Source organism: Bufo bufo, chromosome 1 (genome assembly GCF_905171765.1).
Source record: "Bufo bufo chromosome 1, aBufBuf1.1, whole genome shotgun sequence".
NCBI classification, from domain to species: Eukaryota; Metazoa; Chordata; class Amphibia; order Anura; family Bufonidae; genus Bufo; species Bufo bufo.
This window is the reverse complement of record NC_053389.1, coordinates 244236838-244254655: the sequence shown is the minus strand read 5'-3', so window position 1 is coordinate 244254655 and position 17818 is coordinate 244236838.

Below are 17818 nucleotides of genomic sequence, written 5' to 3'. Positions count from 1 at the left end.
ACCAGATGTCAACCCAATAGAGCATCTTTGGGATGTGGTGGAACGGGAGCTTCGTGCCCTGGATGTGCATCCCTCAAATCTCCATCAACTGCAAGATGCTATCCTATCAATATGGGCCAACATTTCTAAAGAATGCTATCAGCACCTTGTGGAATCAATGCCACATAGAATTAAGGCAGTTCTGAAGGCAAAAGGGGGTCCAACACCGTATTAGTATGGTGTTCCTAATAATTCTTTAGGTGAGTGTATATCTTGCCCTGGCTGTAAAGTTTGCTATGTTACAGACATTTGGTGTTCTGTGCCTCTTCTCCTCCCCCTTTTTCCTGTCCCATTGTTTCCCCAGCAATGTGTTGTCGCATGGACACCAGTTTAAACCAGCTGTTCTGTCCCTCCTCAATCTCCCATCAGCCCTTGCTATTGTCTGGCCCCCACCCTTCCTTGTACCAGAGTCCTCTAGGTACCCTATTGTATGTAAATGAGGCTGTTGGGTTTAAAGTAGTGTGCTGTGTCTAAATAAAGTGAGTTCCTGTTTTAACCCTCAAGGTGAAGTGTCGTCTCATTCTTGGGGGAGGATTGATTGCATGCTGTCCCAGTTTGACTGCTAGGAGTGTAAACCTATTCGTATGGTGTCCTATTCAACTGCCTACAGCATTCATATGCATCAAGAGGATTTATCTGCTTCTTCGGTTTGGTGATTGTGACGTCTGCCAGAGTGCTTGGAAGCCTCAGGAAACGCTAGGAGCATCAGTCAACGGAGGTACCCAGTCGGGGTGCCAGGTGATCCGTTACATTGGTGGCAGCAGTGGGATGGCGTCCTAGTGCGAGGAGAAGCAGCTCAGACACCGGTAACGTGTAGAGTTATAAATTGAGGGCAAACGCTAGCACTCGTGCAGCGCCCCTGGGATCAGAGGTATCCAGCGACTTGGAGCAGACAAGTATGGAAGGCTCTAAAGATGACGGGCTGGCCGAGGTGAGGCAGCGAGTAGCCCAGTATGGAGATAATGTGTCCATGGATATATGCCAGGCCATCTGGAACCAGGTCACAGCCAAGCGACACGCAAGGATGGAACGAGAATTCTGACTGGCGAAAGAGAGAGAAATTGCCCAGCGGAAGGAGTGTTACAGCAGCCGAGCAGAGGCTGCATCCGAGGAGGTAAGCCGTCTCCCCTTGAGGCAGAGAGAGGAACCCGAAGTAGAGGTCCTCATAGACTGGTCCTGTGAGGAACCACAACAGGCAGGTGGAGACGGGACCGAGGGCTCTCCACCGGGATGCTGGGCAGCTGGCCCAGACCCGCAGCAGCAGCCGGAGTTGCCAGGTGTGGACGCAGGTGGTCCTTACTCGCAAATGTTGAGGGACCTCACAGACTGGTCCTGGGAAGACCCACAGATGGCAAGTGGAGATGGGACCGAGATCTCTCTACCGGCCCTACAGGGATACGGGGCAGCCGACCCAGATCTCCAACTCCAGGTGGGGGTAATACAGGGAGAGAAGTGTGTCGTCCTTCCGTCCCAGCGGCAGAGTGCTTTACAGGGAGTGGAAACAGCCGGTCTCACTCCACAGCGGCAGTGTGAACTACAGGGAGTGGAGACAGCCGGTCTCACTCCACAGCGGCAGTGTGCTTTACAGGGAGGGGAGACAGTCGTTCTCTCTCCCCAACAGCAGCAGTACGAGGAGGAGGAGGTAAGCAACCCCTCCCCTCCACAGCCAACTCCAAACCAGGTACTGGGGTCAGTAGAGGAGTCGTTAGCCCCCTCTGGCCCTCTCCCAGCAGAAGAGCTGGCATCAGGGCAGAGAGCCGCTAGCCTCTGCTCCACCGACCCCCTTGTTACAGGACTGGCTTGTACCCCCTCTCCCCAGCGGCTGAAAGTGTATAAGGGAGAGGAGTTTGTTACCCCCTCTCCCCAGCGGCAGCCTAGCACACCAAGGGGAGACAGTAAGCCCCACAACAGTGCAGATGGGACCGTAGTCTCTCTACCTGCACCACTGGAGATATGGACAGTCTGTCCTGGTCCACGACAACAGGACAATGTATTGGAAGGAGAGACAGTCTGTTTTCCCCTACAACAAGGGAGGGTGTCGCAGAGAGAGGAGCCTGTTACCCCTTCCCCCCAGCAACAGCTTTGTTCAACCAGGGGAGAGGGCACCCTGGTTACCTTCCCCCCAAGCCAAGGATCTACAACTGGGCACAAGCGGCAGGGGGCCATAGGGACAACTACACCCTTTGAGAAAAGCCGGCTGACTATCAGAGCACCAGACCGCCTGGAGGTCTGGAGTCTGGATAGTCTCAATGGGAAAGGGGAGAAATGTGGCGGAACCCGCCTCACCACTGGGCATTGGAGAGGCCTGGCTACCCGCCTCCTACCTACTGACTATGGCCCCTGGTGAATTTGTACGTGGAATGCAATTTGGGCATGTGGTATTTTGTATTGCTGTGTGTTGTGGACTGTATATATCTTGCCCTGGCTGTAAAGTTTGCTATGTTACAGACATTTGGTGTTCTGTGCCTCTTCTCCTCCCCCTTTTTTCTGTCCCATTGTTTCTCCAGCAATGTGTTGTCGCAGGGACACCAGTTTAAACCAGCTGTTCTGTCCCTCCTCAATCTCCCATCAGCCCTTGCTATTGTCTGGCCCCCACCCTTCCTTGTACCAGAGTCCTCTAGGTACCCTATTGTATGTAAATGAGGCTGTTGGGTTTAAAGTAGTGTGCTGTGTCTAAATAAAGTGAGTTCCTGTTTTAACCCTCAAGGTGAAGTGTCGTCTCATTCTTGGGGGAGGATTGATTGCATGCTGTCCCAGTTTGACTGCTAGGAGTGTCAACCTATTCGTATGGTTTCCTATTCAACTGCCTACAGCATTCATATGCATCAAGAGGATTTATCTGCTTCTTCGGTTTGGTGATTGTGGGGTCTGCCAAAGGGCTTGGAAACCTCAGGAAACGCTAGGAGCATCAGTCAACGGAGGTACCCAGTCGGGGTGCCAGGTGATCCGTTACAGCGTCCACCATCCGCTGGCCTGTATACTGGGTATACTTCTCAGTATCTTCTCTTATTCTGTAAATATGGACACTGCACAGTACCACTTCTCCTGTCCTGTATACTGGGTATAATTCTCAGTAACTGCTCTTCTGTATATATGGACACTGCACAGTACCACTTCTCTTGCCCTGCATACTGGATGTAATTCTCAGTATCTGCTCTTATTCTGTATATATGAGCACTGCACAGTACCACTTCTCTTGTCCTGTATACTGGATGTAATTCTCAGTATCTGCTCTTATTCTGTATATATGGACACTGCACAATACCACCTCTCTTGTCCTGTATACTGGGTGTAATTCTCAGTATCTGCTCTTATTCTCTATATATGGACACTGCACAGTACCACTTCTCTTGTCCTGTATACTGGATGTAATTCTCATTATCTGCTCTTATTCTGTATATATGAACACTGCACAGTACCACTTCTCTTGTCCTGTACGCTGGATGTAATTCTCATTATCTGTTCTTATTCTGTAAATATGGACACTGCACAGTACTACTTCTCCTGTCCTGTATACTGGTATAATTCTCATTGTCTGCTCTTTTTTTCCGCATATATGGACACTGCACAGTCCCACTTCTCTTATCCTGTTTACTGGGTGTAATTCTTAGAATCTACTCTTATTCTGTATATATGAATACTGCACAGTATCACTTCTCCTGTCCTGTATACTGGGTATAATTCTCAGTAACTGCTCTTCTGTATATATGAGCACTGCACAGTACTACTTCTCTTGTGCTGTATACTGGGTGAAATTCTCATTGTCTGCTCTTATTCTGTAAATATGGACACTGCACAGTATCACTTCTCTTGTTCTGTATACTGGCTGTAATATTCCGTATCTGCTCTTATTCTGTGTATATGGACACTGCACAGTACCACTTCTCTTGTCCTGTATACTGGGTGTAATTCTCAGTATCTGCTCTTATTCTCTATATATGGACACTGCACAGTACTACTTTTCTTGTCCTGTATTCTGGGTGTAATTCTCAGTATCTGCTCTTATTCTGTATATATGGACTCTTTTAATTTGTAAATAAATAAACAAAAGGCCATAACAATATCTATACACAGAAACAAAACACATGACTAAACCCACCCCGACCAGTCCACCACCCCACTAGAACCTACAATACTATTCACACTTAAAACACTTTCATAACCCCATACTATACATATTTACATATTTGCATCTTACACGTATATATAAAATCCATAAAATAAAATATATACACAATATACATAAACTATATACAAACTATATACCAACTATATACACAAACTATATACAAATTATATACAACTTATAGAACTAAATCTAACTAACCCACCACCAGTCCACAGCAAATATGCAAACTGATAACCCCCAAAGTTCCAAGGGGATAAACCCCGAGCTTTGAGAAGTCCTAGTCTTTCCCCAGTCGGACTGGGGTCAGTCAGTTTGTAACAAACAAAAACACCCTTTTTTATTTATTTTATTTTTTATATAATTTAATTTTTTTTGTAATTTTTATATATATATATATATATTAGAAAATAAAAATATATACACTCCCTCCTCCCTCCCAGCCCCCCTCCCAACCTAACTAGACCCCACTATAAACTTAACAATACTAATATAATAATATAATATTAGCACAATACTAACATAATACAAAACATACCTATATAATACACTATAAATACAATATAAATACAATATAGACACCATAATACTATTACACCTAAACCAGCTATGGTTCGGTACCCGTAAGCCTTTCCATACTTACATTACTACAAAACAAAACAAAAACCTATGAGTGTGCTATATCAGCCCACCACCAGGAGTACTACTCAGCTAAGTAACCCCAAAACAGAAGCCCCTCCACAGACGAGAGGCCTTGGGGTCCCCCCACCTTTCGTACTCGAGAGCGTACCTTCACCAGGTCACCCATGATGTTCCTATATACCGTCTCCACCGGGAGGATTTTGTGACTCTTTGTTGACACTAGACACTGTGCACACCAGATGTGGTGCCTAACCACTGCACTAACTACGAATAAAGTATGACGGTCCCTCCCACCAAGGTCTTTGAAAGCCCCTTAGGCCCACTCTGCATAGGACAGGGCAGCCAGCCTAGGACAACCGATGGAAGCCCCCACCCCCCCACCCTCTATATTAAAGAGACAATGAAGTAAGAAGTGGTCCATGGTTTCCAGCAGGTTACCACACTCCTCCCGGGGACAACCCCTTTCCTTGGCGTTTCTGCACTTCACATTGTCCCTTACATATAGCTTACCGTGGAAGCAGCGCCAAGTCACATCCCAAACTTTCTTAGGGATCCTTTCTGAATTCAACAAAGACAGCTCACCCTCCAGATCCTGACTTGGGCAGTCCCTCAAGGCCAGTGGGGCCTGAAAAAGGTAAGATAGAACCTTCCTGTCAAGAAAAAACCTCGACATGGTCTCCACCTCACCCCTCTCCAGATGCCACCGTCTCAGGATTCTCAGAACTGGGGCAACATAAGCCGGAAGATATCCATGTGATGCACGTAGGTCTTTCACTCGCCCTCATGTCTCCCATTCCTGGAAGAAAGGCCGAAACCATTACCTACAGGTAATTACCACAAAGGAGCCCTCTCTTTCCAGAGGTTTGCAATATTAATTTTCAAAAAGGTATTTGTTAAGAATACCACCGGGTTGACCATATCCAACCCGCCTAGTCTCCTTGTGTGGTAAGTAACCTCTCTCCTGATTAGGTTCAGCCTGTTTCCCCACAACATCTGTAAAAAGAGGCTGTAGACCGTACCCCAGAGAGACCCTGGCAAAACACAAACACTGCTTAGATACAAAAGCACGGGAATCAGGTAGGCTTTGTACAGGTGAACCCTTTCCCTGAGGGCTAAAGACCATCCCTTCCAACGGTCCACCTTTTGGGCGACATCTTTTAGTCTACTCTCCCAATTTTGCTGATGATAATCTCCATCCTGGCCAAAATTGATGCCTAAGATCTTTACAGACTTCTGGGGTTCTGGAAGAGTGCCCTGGAGATCGAAGACAGGATCCCCTTCCCCCAGCCAGAGAGTCTCACATTTGTCCCGGTTGATCTGAGACCCAGAAACCTCTGAATAGCGGTCCACCTCCGACATCACCCAGCTCACCTCCTCTTCCGAAGAGGCAAGAATGGAGACATCATCCGCGTACGCCACCACCTTCAGAGATGGCCCCCGCACCGCCAGTTCCATCCCCACCCCCGCCAACGGTCCACGATCTACCCTTCTAATCAAGGGATCAATGGCAAACACATACAGCAAAGGGCTTAAAGGACATCCCTGGCGGACACCAGAAGCCACCTCAAAAGGTCGACCCGAACAACCGTTAATCAACGGGAAACTCTCCGCCCCTTTGTGAAACTCTCCGCCCCTTTGTACAAAGTTTTTAACCAGTCTACAAACCTCCCGGGTAGACCATACCACAAGAGAACGGACCACAGGTACTCATGGTTCACCCGGTCAAAAGCCTTCGCCTGGTCCAAAGATAACAGAAACCAGGGGTGTAACTAGAAGTGACTGGGCCCCACAGCAAATATTTGTAAGGGCCCCTCCAGCGCGCTTCGCACCTCCCTCCTCCTGTGTAAACCCCACTCCTTTGGCACAGTGTATAGGTATACGGTATATTGTGGGGCACAGTGTAGCGGTATACTGTATATTGTGTGGCACAGTGTAGCGGTATACTCTATGTTGTGGTGCACAGTGTAGCGGTATACTGTATATTGTGTGGCACAGTGGATGCTATATGTGTATAACATAAACATATTTCATATGAAAACTTACAGTTACTTGACCCTTGGGGATCTCGGACGCCACTTCAACACTTTGGCCGGGGGCTCGGCAGAGCTGATGTTGTGCTTTATCCTAATGAGAAAGATTTCATAATAAGGATTTGGAGAAGGGGCAGAGGGATAGCAGAGCAGGGAGAGGCTGGTGCTGCTACTAGGGGGTCATACCATGGGGGAGTAATAAAGTCCACTATAATGCCCCCCCCCCCAGTAGTAATAATTCTCCTTATAATGTGACAGTGCAAAAATACTCCCCTGTAATGCCCCCAGTTGAGCTAATGTCCCCATAGTGCCCCCATAATGTGCCAGTATAAAATACCCCTATATAGTGCCCCCAGTAAATTCCCCCATAGTGCTCCTCTCCCCCTTCCTGCTAGTGCCCCCCATAATGTACCAGTATAAAATGCCCCATATATAGTGCCCCAGTAGATGCCCCTCAGTGTCCGGCCTCTGATAGGCTGCTGGCCTAGTGTCCCCCATAATGCCCCCCAATAATGTGCCAGTAAGTGTCCCCATAGATGCCCCCCCATCATGTGCCAGTATCAAGTGCCTCTCTCCCCCCCCACATGTCCCAGTATCATAGTGCCACCCCCCAATGTGCCAGTATCAAGTGCCTCTCTCCTTCCCACCCCCCATGTGCCAGTATCATAGTGCCAAACCCCCCCATGTGCCAGTATCAAGTGCCTCTCTCTCCTCCCCCCATGTCCCAGTATCATAGTGCCATCCCCCCCCCCCACAAAAAAGTGCTAGTATCAAGTGCCTCTCTCCCTCCCCCCCATGTGCCAGTATCAGGTGCCAACCCCTCTCCCCCCCCATGTGCCAGTATCAGGTGCCTCTCCCCCCCATGTGCCAGTATCAGGTGCCAACCCCCCTCCCCCCCAGGTGCCAGTATCAGGTGCCTCTCTCCCCCCCCATGTGCCAGTATCAGGTGCCAACCCCCCCTCCCCCCCCATGTTCCAGTATCATAGTGCCATCTTCCCCCCCCCCACAAAAAAAGTGCCAGTATCAGGTGCCTCTCTCCCCCCCCATGTGCCAGTATCAGGTGCCTCTCCTCCCCCCCATGTGCCAGTATCAGGTGCCAACCTCCCCTCCCCCCTTAGGTGCCAGTATCAGGTGCCAACCCCTCTCCCCCCCCATGTGCCAGTATCAGGTGCCTCTCTCCTTCCCACCCCCCATGTATCAGTATCAGGTGCCAACCCCTCCTCCCCCCCCCCAGGTGCCAGTATCAGGTGCCAACCCCCTCCCCCCATGTGCCAGTATCAAGTGCCTCCCGCTCCCCCCATGGCAGTAACAGTCGGGTATTAAAAAAATAAAAATGAACACTTCTACTTACCTCCATGTCAGCGATGCGATGCAGCCTCTTCCTGTGTCCTGCCCTGTATGTCCATATATGGAGTCAGTGCTTGTATTTCAGAAAAGTTTCTGCTGGGATTCGAACCCACGACCTTCTGTATCAGAGGCAAAGCATCTAACCACAAAACCATAAGAGATGCCTTGCTGCTGACTGAAAAAATATGAGACTTCTACTGTTATAGCTGGCTAAGTGTACATCTATACACATGACAGCTGCTCATATATAGAGATATAGCAGAGCTGAGTGTGCTGGGACAGCTGTCATATAGAGATATAGCAGTGCTGGGTGTGTTGGGGCAGCTGTCATGTGTATAGATGTACACTTAGCCAGCTATAACAGTAGAAGTCTCATATTTTTTCAATCAGTTTCAATCAGTTTCAATCAATCAGTTTCAATCAGTTTCAATCAGTTTCAATGCAGCCTTTATGGTTGTGAGGGTAAATGCTTTGCCTCTGCTCTGATACACTTGTGGGTTGTGGGTTCGAATCCCAGACACATCAGGAGACTTTAGGAGACAGTAAGATTAGATCACATCACATTAGCGAGGGGGCCTGGTCAGCTGCTGTGAAGGGGCCCTGAACATTAAGACATCGATATTTAACTAACTTGAAAATAAACTGTCACACATGCTGCCGGGACGCCGGGCCCCCTTGGCAGCCCGGGCCCCGAAGCAGCTGCTTCCCCGGTAGTTACGCCACTGACAGAAACCCTTTCCAAAGGCCCGCCCTGCCCCGCACCACGGCTTCTCGGACACTGATCCGACTGGGAACAGAGCAGTGCTGAGCCTCAGAAAGAAGTCTCGGTGCAAACTTCACCAATCTGCAGAAAAGTATTTTTGCCAGAATCTTCCTGTCCACATTGAGAAGCGATATGGGTCTCCAGTTCTCAATGCGGGATGGATCTTTACCCTTTGACAGAATAATCAGGGCTGACTTACCCATTGACTTTGGCAGAGTGCCCGAGAAAAGACACTCGTTAAACACCTCGGTCAAGAGAGGAACTAATTGTACCACTCGGATGTTAAGCCATCCGGACCTGGCGATTTCTTGGGCCTAAGCCCATCAATGGCCAGTCCCACTTCCTCTTGCCTGATAGGTTCTGCCAAAACATCAAGAGAGGGGTCTATTCCTGCCCTGGGAATAGCTTCAGCCAAGAAAGCTGAAAAACTGTACCGATTTAGTTCTTTCCTACCCAAGAGGTGAGAGTAGAAAGACCTGATGACCTCCAGGATCCCTGATTTGGACCTATTCAGGGAACCCGTAATGTCGACCAGGCCTACCACGAATTTACTTTTTACTGCCATCTTGCAGTTTCCAAAGGGGTCGGGTGAGCGGTACTTCCGGAAATCCCTTTCAGCAACCAAAGAGGCGTATCTATCATACTGACACCTCTTGAGCAAGGATTTCACACGTGAGATATCCTCACGGCTACCCCCCGTCTAAACCAGTCTTTCAAGTTTCTTCCTCAGTTCCTGGTACAGACAGTATCTGTCCCAGCTCCTGAGGTTAGAAAGCTCACGGAAAAACCTCGCCGTTCTATTTTTGAATATCTCCCACCACTCCGACTTACTGTTGCAGAGGTCCACCAAGGGTTCCTGGCTCTGAAGGAAATCAGCTTCCACATTCCTCTGCCCATACAGGGAGTCTCTGCAACATTCAAAGAGAAAATAATCAAACAGTGGTCGGAGAATTCCACTTCCACGGCTTCTAAAGCTGTGAAAACAGCCTCCTCCTTTAAATAAAACCTATGTATTCTAGACCTACGATTTCCCTGATGAAAGGTGAAATCCACGAGGTCTGGCTTATGCCATAAATGGGCATCCACCATACGAGTATCCTCAACTATCCTAGACAACACAACGCTATCAGCATCCAGCCCACCTTTGGAGCCTCCCCTATCAAAGGCCCTCGTCACATTGTTGAAGTCCCCTCCAAAGATCACTTGCCGGCTGGTAAAAAGAAAAGGCTTACTCCTCATGAGGAGACACTTGCGGTCCCACTTACTCTGTGGGCCGTAGATGTTTATTAGTCTCAATTCTTGTCTCCCCATGAGGACATCTAAAATCAGGCACCTTCACATTTCTAACTCGATTATCCTCCTGCATTCCACTCTTTCAGCGGTCTTAAAAGGTACCGCCACCCCGCTATGTGGCTCGGCCGCAAGAGACCAGAAAGACGGACCTAGCCGCTATTCTCGCTTGGCTTTTGCCAGCAGAGTTGTACTTGTTAACCAGGTCTCTTGCAAAAACAAAATATCAGCTTCAATACGGCTGAAAAAATCTAAGTCCAGGAAACGAGCTGTGTCTGACTTAATACTGGCAACGTTAATGCTTTCCAGTGTCAACGGGGTGAGTTCTGCCATCATTGATGATCGAGTTAGATAGCCTTCTTTTTGCCCACCCCACCACCACCAGCATTTTCATCTAAACCATCACACTCCTTCTGTCTTTTCAAACATACAGAGACATCCATACCATCCTTTTTGCCCAAGGTTCCAGGCTTGGCCCCCCCTCCAGAAGTTAATTTACCCCCTGAAGGACAGGGCCCGGCAGCCTGCGAGGAGGCCCCCGCGCCCTCTGGCACCACACCCTCCTCCCCCCCAGCTGAAGCAGTTGGATCCTCGTCAAGGGCCTGGTACCGATTAGAGACTTCCACCAGAGGGGACCCAGTTGATCCTTCCTTAGGCCTCTGGTCGAGGATGAGTGGGACAGATGGGTCCCACTCCAGAGAGGGCTTACGACCCTCTCCTTTCTTCTTCTTCTTACTCCGCTTGTTCCTCCTACCCTCCAACCACGCTCTGCCACCCTCGTCCAAGCTTTCGCCGTACGAGGAGACAGGGTTGGCGGATGGGTTAGCCTCCACAGGTTGGGCCTCTGGTTCCCCATCATCGCTGTCCCCCGGGTCACTACAACCGGGATCCTTAGCCAGACCAGCCGAAAGACCAGCTGAAGTGTCAGCTGCCACCTGTTCCCTATCCTTGCGGCGTTGTTCTAGCCGCCTGATCTTGGATGGCCTTTGCTTCTTCGGATCCTGCCTGCTTCTTCCAGCGCTAGTAGTTTCAGCGCTCGTCCCCTCACCAACTGATTCAGTTCTGGCAGCAGGCTCCTCCCCAACCACAGACCCAGCCTCGCCGCTAGTGCCTGTCTGATCTTGAGCCCGGCCCTGAACCCTGTTGGCGAAGGCAAGCGGACAGCGACTAAATGGGTGACCTAGGTCCCCACAGAGGTTGCACCGGATCCGCCTACAAGATGCGGCAAGATGACCAGTGTCCCCACACTTCGCACACATGCGAACATCGCATTGTGCGCTGAAGTGGGTGGGACTGCCGCACTTGTGATAGACCTTTGGCTGGCCCCTATAGAACACCATAATCCTATCCCTTCCTATGAAGGCAGAGGAAGGAATATGAGCAACAGAATTGCCCCGATCAAACAGCTCCACGCTGAAGGTCCAGGCACCTGACCAGATGCCATGCTCATCGAGCACCTTGGCGGGGAACTGCCCCACCCTACCATATCGACTAAGCCAAGTCATGATGTCTACACTTGACAGTGATTCATTACAAGTCAAAACGGTCACTGTCTTCACAGTTGATTGGCGGGTGATGGCCTCGACGACAAAACCCCGCCACTCCGGGATGTTCCTCATCAGCTCATATTTAGACCAGAAAAGCTCCAAACCCTCCGGCCTAACAAAGCTGACGTCGAACATAGCGGTGCCGTAGGGATGTATAAGCGCAAAGATATCATTCGCGACAAACCCCGCACCCAGGAGAAGTTCCACAACAGTCTTCCTAGAAGGAACTGCTGGTTCCTTACTCCTCCAATAGAGACGGCCCACATTCCTACGGTCCCTCCCGATGTGGGGTGGGTTCATACGATCTCACCCCTCCTTTGTTCTCGGAAGGCCCTAAAACCATGCCTTTCTGTCCAAAAAGCCAGGTCAACCGACCCTCCCTCTACCTGTATGGAAGTCCCCTGTCCTTTTTTAGGGCTTTCAGGAGGCGCCGTTGCAAGTCACCCCCGCCCGAAACCTTGGGCAGAGTCACCCGAAACAACACCCACATACGTCTTTGTTTTTGCCATCCTCTCTCTCACATCCTTCCTCATTGCTTCCTTCCGCATAACTTCCTCCTCTTCATCCACTTCCGTATCCGCAATATACTTCTCAATCAAAGCTTCCTCATTCACCATCTCAATTTATTCCTCATCCACAATCCCATTCACCAGTTCATTTGTATCCTCATTTATAACCTCGTTTACGTTCTCATTCACCCCCACAGCCACCTGCACATCATTACCCACAATCCCATTCACAACCACATTTGCATCCATATTTGTTTTTGCATCAACCTTTATTTTTCCAACTGTATCACCTTTCACTCCCCCTGGACTGGTCGGGTTCCCTAAAGAGACCATAGTATCACTGGGGGCGGGCCCTGAGGAGCCCCTCGCAAAACCCGCAGGGGACTCCCCATCTCCTGCACCCCCCATTACCTCCATGGCCCGCACAGTCCTGGGATACTCGACCATAGTGTTCTCCCCAGGTTCCAAATTCTTTACACCTTCCACTGATTTTAATGGTCTTTTCACAATTTTAACGGTTTTATCAGTTTTGTAATGTTTTCTTCTCCTCTTTCTCAGCACCACCACCTTGAACCTTGTCCGCCCTCCTCACTTCCTTGTCCGCCACACTGTTTGGGGTTTTACCCCCTGCGCTTCTTGTGACCACCCTACCACTACAGGAAGGGGGGGCACCATCCGTCACCATCTTAGAATTAATCTCCCGCACTGTTTGACCTGATTCCACTACAGGAACCGGGCTGGGCACAGCAGCGGATTCAAAAGGCACAAATCGAAGCATTTCTTCCATTACAGTTTTATTTTTCTCCTTTCTGTTTTTCACCAACTCCTCCTCAGGGACCTCCTCATCCCCAAAATACAGTCTGCCCACCGGGGACTCCAGCTGCCTGACTTCCACCATTAGCCTTCCCCCAGACCCGCTTTCATCCCCGGAGGTGGCCGCAATCAGGTCTGAGGGGTCCCCCTGGCCACAAGGCAGAGAGTCCGCCTCCGAATCTTGTGTTCCAGGAACCACCTTTCCCTGGCTCCCAGCCTGCTGCCCTGACAGACTGGGGCCAGGCGTATCGAACAGTCCAGACATACCCTGAAAACTGCAGTCATTCCAGAATTTTTCCAAGAATGGGCCGCAATTTTCCTCAATGGCTGCCCTCTTCTCCTCCAAAACCGCAACTACCTCCTCCAACTTCACCAGTCTGGAGGAGAGGATTGCCTTCTTTGTCTTAGGAGCCATTTTCTGTTGCATCTGTACATTTTTATATTCCACATTAAGTCTTTTTAATTTCCTCTTGACCTCCTCATGCATGTTCAGAAAATATGCTACTCGGGAGGAACAGGTTTGTGAAGACTCTTTAGGGCCCAAAATACCCCAATTAAGCAGTTTTTCAGCCGCTGGGCAGGAAGAACCCCCGACACCAGGCTTCTTTATAATAGCTTTGTCACCTGGCTGAGGCACCGACAAAGACACACCACATGCTGAATCACCTACCTCAGCCTCTGGCCTAGTCACCTTCTCCACGGCCTTCCCTGTATCCCGTCCCATGGTCCGTCCGGCAGCTTGTCCAGCCACTGCATTTTTTATTTTTTCACCCGCTGCTTGTGCAGCAGCGGGCCTTTCCACAGCATCTTGCTTTCTTGGGTGCCGACTCAAATTGTCCAGAGAGGATCCCAGGCTGGCTGCTCTCCTGGGACCCCTCCGGACCTCACCTGGTACTCCATTGGGCTCACTGCAGGGATCACGGCTGCTCCTAGTAGTGGGGCCCATCCTGCCCGCAGCACTTGCGGGGCTGCCCTCCATTACTTGCGACCTTGCGGCCGCTTGCTGCGGTGTCTTCATATCCGCATCGTCGTCCACCTCCAGTAGCGCCGAAGTATCCAAGCCCAGGTCTCCAGTCCTGGAGGCCCTCCTCTCCACTCGCGCATCTCCGCCGCGGCTGCCGACACGTGGTGATGAACGCCGGCAGCCGGAGGCCCGGGGATCCATACCGGGAGAAACCGCCACCCCCTGGGGAAAGGGTAGCAATTCCCCCGGCAAACAAAGCGCTGGTAAGCCTCCCGGACCTCACACACCCACACACAACAGGAAACAGGAACAGGAAAGGAACAGCAGCTCCTCCCACCACTTCACCTGTCCTGTATACTGGGTATGATTCTCAGTATCTGCTCTTATTCTGTATATATGAATACTGCACAGTATCACTTCTCTTGTTCTGTATACTGGCTGTAATTTTCTGTATCTGCTCTTATTCTGTATATATGGACACTGCACAGTACCACTTCTCTTGTGCTGTATACTGGGTGTAATTCTCAGTATCTGCTCTTATTCTCTATATATGGACACTGCACAGTACCACTTCTCTTGTCCTGTATACTGGGTGTAATTCTCATTGTCTGCTCTTATTCTGTATATATGGACACTGCACAGTACCACTTCTCTTGTTCTATATACTGGGTGTAATTCTCTGGATCTGCTCTTATTCTATATATATATACACTGCACAGTACCACTTCTCTTGTCCTGTATACTGGGTGTAATTCTCAGTATATGCTCTTATTCTGTATATATGAACACTGCACAGTACCACTTCTCTTCTCCTGTATACTGGGTGTAATTCTCTGTATCTGCTGTTATTCTGTATATATGGACACTACACAGTACCACTTCTCTTATCCTGTATGCTGGGTGTAATTCTCAGTATCTGCTATTATTCTGTATATATGGACACTGCACAGTACCACTACTCTTGTTCTGTATATAGGGTGTAATTCTCTGTATCTGCTCTTATTCTGTATATATGAACACTGCACAGTACCACTTCTCTTGTCCAGTTTACTGGGTGTAATTCTTATTATATATATTCTGTATATATATATATATATATATATATATATACACAGTACAGACCAAAAGTTTGGACACACCTTCTCATTCAAAGAGTTTTCTTTATTTTCATGACTATGAAGGCATCAAAACTATGAATTAACACATGTGGAATTATATACATAACAAACAAGTGTGAAACAACTGAAAATATGTCTATTTGACCATGAAGGATAGTGATGGGGTGCTGCGCCAGATGACCTGGCCTCCACAGTCACCGGACCTGAACCCAATCGAGATGGTTTGGGGTGAGCTGGACCGCAAAGTGAAGGCAAAAGGGCCAACAAGTGCTAAGCATCTCTGGGAACTTCAGGGGACTACCTCTTGAAGCTCATCAAGAGAATGCCAAGAGTGTGCAAAGCAGTAATCAAAGCAAAAGGTGAATACTTTGAAGAACCTAGAATATGACATATTTTCAGTTGTTTCACACTTGTTTGTTATGTATATAATTCCACATGTGTTAATTCATAGTTTTGATGCCTTCAGTGTGAATCTACAATTTTCATAGTCATGAAAATAAAGAAAACTTTTTGAATGAGAAGGTGTGTCCAAACTTTTGGTCTGTACTATATATATATATATATATATATATATATATATATTTACTGCGCAGAACCACTTCTCCTGTCCTGTATACTGGATGTAATCCTTAGTATCTGCTCTTATTCTGTATATATGGACACTGCACAGTACCACTTCTCTTGTTCTGTATACTGGGTGTAATTCTCTGTATCTGCTCTTATTCTGTATAAAGGAACACTGAACAGTACCACTTATGTTTCCCTGTATATTGGCTGTAATTTTCAGTATCTGCTCTTATTCTGTATACATGAACACAACACAGTATTGTTGCCAATAAAAAAAATTTCTCTGCCCTCCATAGTGTCTGACAGAAAAACCCTGTCCTTGATTTTTTATGTAGTTTGCACTATGCATGTGCAGTACCCCAGAGTTTGGGGTATATGCAAAGTATGGGTTTGTAATATAATGTTTGTAATGTATTTGACATCCTATGCACTGTTACACCAGCAGTTAGCCTGGAGAGTGAGAACGCATTCATTTGCTCCTGCTCCAAGAGCTTTAAGGACTAGAGATGCAGCTCATCTGTGAGGATCACTACTCCAGGGAGAGTGCAGGGTGCCAGGCCACAGAAGTTCTGCAAGCTACAGCATTTTCAGTGGGCAGATCAGTACTACAGCTGTACAGACTCCACTGCAGGAAGGGGAAACATGTTAAAACACCCATCATTACAGTTCAGGACGGGCAGACTCACAAGCCTGCATTTCTGGCTAGTATAACTACAGTGCCATAGACAACCACCATAACTCATCATCTGGGAAGTGAAATTGCACTGTGTACAAACTACTGCTGAATGTACTATTGCTCTCTCTTGTACTTAATAAAGAGAGACTTGTATTCTTTTAATTCTGCCTTGATTTCTTGCACCATATTTTCACTGCACCATTCCCCAGGGAGGGACAGCCTGAGGGAGCAGACTGTGACACAACATCTCATCAGTGCAGGGGTTTGCTGCACATGTGTTTAATATATGACAAGCAAAGTTTAGTTCCCAGCTTTTTCTGCTACCATGTGTCTGAGGATGGGGCCTGAGTTAAAGGGACTGTCTTTTTTAATTACTGTACAACCCCTTTAATTTTGAGATATTTGTGATTCAAGGGAATTTTTCTGAGGACATGATGAGGCCCGTGGTCTTTAAAACTGGTCAGATAGTATAACTATAAAAAATTTGGACCGTCAGTATACAGCAGTGTACTATGTGAGATACGAGATATAATACAGTCCTACAGTGGAACAATGGAGCTTCAGGAAGTGGCTATGTCCAGATGTTGCAGAGAGCATTCCTCATGACTGAGGGCCCTCGTCCGTGTGGTAACGACTGGGTTTTTCAACAGGACAACGCTACAGTACACAATGCCCGCAGGACAAGGGACTCCTTCCAGGAGAATAACATCACTCTTTTGGCCCATCCTGCGTGTTCCCCTGATCTAAATCCAATTGACCTTTGGGGATGGATGGCAAGGAATGTTTACAAAAATGGACAACAGTTAGGAGATTGTCACATGTACCACACAGACAGTACTTGCCAGATATTCCTGCAGCTCTTTAATGTTGCTGTAGGCCTCCTGGTAGCCTCCCAGACCAGTTTTCTTCTTGTCTTTTCATCAATTTTGGAGGGATATTCAGTTCTTGGTAATGTCACTGTTGTGCCATATTTTCTCCACTTGATGATGACTGTCTTTACTGTGTTCCATGGTATATCTAATGCCTTGGAAATTCTTTTGTACCCTTCTCCTGACTGATACCTTTTAACAATAAGATCTCTCTGATGCTTTGGAAGCTCTCTGTGGACCATGGCTTTTGCTGTGTGATGCGACTAAGAAAATTTCAGGAAAGACCAACTAGAACAGCTGAACTTTATTTGGAGTTAAGCAGAGGCAATTTAAATGATGGCAGGTGTATGCTGACTCCTATTTAGGGTCTATTCACACATTCCGTATGTGTCTTGCGGATCCACGGATCCGCAAAACACGGAAACCGGCAATGTGCGTTCCGCATTTTGCGGACCGCACATTGCCGGCACTAAAATAGAAAATGCCTAATCTTGTCCGCAATTGTGGAAAAGAATAGG